Source organism: Atta cephalotes (assembly GCF_000143395.1).
Source record: "Atta cephalotes unplaced genomic scaffold scaffold00016, whole genome shotgun sequence".
NCBI classification, from domain to species: domain Eukaryota; kingdom Metazoa; phylum Arthropoda; class Insecta; order Hymenoptera; family Formicidae; genus Atta; species Atta cephalotes.
In genome coordinates this window covers 48,458-51,719 of record NW_012130080.1, presented here as the reverse complement: position 1 = coordinate 51,719, position 3,262 = coordinate 48,458, and positions in this window count along the sequence as shown.

The following is a 3,262-nucleotide window of genomic DNA, read 5'->3' as shown; positions in this document are numbered from 1 at the left end:
ACTCATATATATATATGAGTGAAACAGTTTGCTTGTTGATCATCAAAGATTTGTCACGGAGATAGATTCATATTGCAAGGACAAGACGATTAGCAATGCATGATTTGATGGGATCTAAATCTGAATATTCATACCGTAAATGAGTGTAGTGAATGATGGCAACCTACGCGCGGCGGTATAAATATTCTATTAAAACCATCGTTATATTTATTATTACAAAAACTCATATATTATATCTCATATATCATATGTTAAACAGATCAACGTATATATTTCGCTTTATAATCACTTTAATAATTAATAAAAGATTTCGAGTAATTTTTTTGAACGCATTTTCAACTGTAGGATGTATATGTGATTTGTGTATTGTGAAACTTATAATAATTTTAATACGCGAATATCCACATCCCCTTCAACTATCTTCTTATGAGAATTTTATAAAAAACTCAGACAATATATGTCCAAAAAGAGGACATAAAATGTCTTACAGACATCTTGAGGACTTTTTGTGACACGATATTTGAGAGACTATGACATACTGCAGCAGATGATCAGAACATCTTATATGTATGTATATGTTTTAGACATATTGTTTTCTGGAAATATTGTATATTAGATATAAAAATGCAATATTTTTTAAATTTGATTAAAATATATCATATATATTAAAAAATTAAAACTAAAAATTAAATTTTATTATTACATTGTTTTATTAACCATAATATTATCATTAAATGATAATTATTTTTATATTCTTTTAAGATTACTGGATACATTGTATACAGTTGTATATCTCAAAATTCAAAGTAATATTTATAGTTATGATATTTCCCCTCTTAATTCAAACGTTTCATCACGCCACGATTAAATCATGAAGTGCAATTGAAAGAAACGACAAGGAGTGCAATTTCTTTGCGGATTGATTGTACATACAAACAACTGGTTTCCGACAATTTGCTTTTATCGAAGATCAAAATGATTATCTATCCAGCATATATGCAGCAATGCATACCACTATAATGGATTGTGTGACGAGCCTCACATTCTCGAAATCTGAAATTTTTCTCGCGTTACTTTTCGCTCTAAAGCTAGAAACACAATAACCACAGGCAACAGAAACAGAGAACAGGGAATAACGAATCGTCCAATCAGAGCTTTGAGATATAAATTCGATATAGGTTTGTTCGCGCCGCATGCTCCAACATGCTCCAACATGCTCCTGTCATAATTCCTACTCATTATAATGAGCCCATTGGAGTGAGTAGGATATATTATAATAGGAGTACATGGAACATGTTGCAGCATGTGATGTGAATAAACCTTATATTCTTGTCTCGTTATTCCCTATTCAGCGTTCCTATTGCCTGTGCCTATTGTGTTTCTAGCTTGATGCAACTTATTTTCCATTTTGATGACTGACCTTAGCTTCTACATATATACAAAACGTCAATCGAAAAACATTCCGAAAAGCATTGTTTCTATGAGTTTCCAATTAATTTTTGGTAGAAAAAGAAGTGCGCACATTACTTAAATTCTCTCTTCTGTCGACACATTTTGTTCTTTTACATTAAAAAATAACTTTTCCCATTTTTTTTATATTAAAAAATAAAAAATGAAATTTCTTTGTAATTTTCTATTATAGGACATCATTTAATACAAGTACATATTCGAAGAAAAAGTCTAAAACAAAAAATACTAGATTTTTTAAAATTTTAATAAATTATCATAGAAATTGTAGTACACAATGACGTATACAATAAGTAATTTAATAATTTGGAAACAATACAGAATAATAAATGACAGGATAGAAAAACAATATATTATATCTTCTCTTTGCTTTGTTTTTGTCTTATATTTCACGCAATTGAATAACATAAAATGCAAAAAGAACAAATTTAAGGAGCTTATTATTTGCAAGATGCTTTCAACAGAGAAAATACTGTTTCATAACTTAGCTACGTTATGTATATAATTTATTTTTTTAATAGAGATCTTTGAAGTTTCGAAGCAAAAAGAAATAGTTTTTTCATTTTAAAGAAAGAGAGAAAAAATAAATCTCCACGCGCATTTAATCTTTCGCATTTTTCGTATCTGTTAAAGTCGATACAAATAAAACAATAGCTTATCGAAATAGTATAATATTTGAAAACACTCGGCAAGAACATACCTAAGCAACATGTTATAAAGGCGACTATTTTCTTGTGACATATAAGTAAATTAATAAAGCTGAAGCTTAAGTTTCACATTATAACTACTAATATATTATATAAATCCATTGCTACTGCATCCGTTGCACGCTATTCACGTTACTCGACAATCCCCGTTTATAAGATGGAAATTCTCTTTGCGCGATTTATTCACGGTAGCCTTCACTCACTTGACTGAATAATCGATTGACGCAGATTGTAGATACATCTTACTAGTGGTAAAGACGGAAATGAGGAGGCGAACATCCTCGTTTAACTGCAAGTATATAAGATCAAATCTCGTATTCAGGAAAAAACTATCAATATTTCTAACTCATTATTACTATCATAACGACTTTATGACTGTCACGAAAACTCGTGCCACAATGATTCAATGAAATCTAATTATAAATTAAAACAATGATATAAGCAAAAGTCAAAAGTTTATTTAACATTTATATTATATATTATAATATATTAAAATATTTATTTGAATTTAAAAATCATGTATTGAAAGTTGTGAACTTTTGAATAATTCTATAATCTTGTAACAATTGAAACAGTTTTGTGATTCTAACTTTTGTTTCACTCTTTTCCGATTCTTTTTACCTTTATACAATTATATTTTACAAATTTTTAATAAGTAATAATTAATAAACGTCCAAAAAGCTTTTGCAAAATATTCTCATTTTCCATAAACCTTTCTTGTCTATACAGTTGCATTACATGTTTTACAAGCAATTACAAGCAATAAAATATAATCGGTAGTCCAATTGTTTCAATCTTTTACATCTTTTTTATTTATCAGCTAATAGTAGAATGTAAAAAGAGACCGATTCAATATTTAATAATATAGTTACAACGTACATTACATGTTACATATACGTATTTCTTTAGTTTATTTGGATTTATATTGCAGTTTCAAGAAAGAATAATTAATTAGAAACGTTGAATATATGCTTGTTTCAGGAAACGAATGGATATAACAATATTACAAGAAAAATGAAGAGTTAAATGGAGTAAGAAGAAAGAGAGAGAGAGAGAGAGAGAGAGAGAGAGAGAGAGAGAGAGAGAGT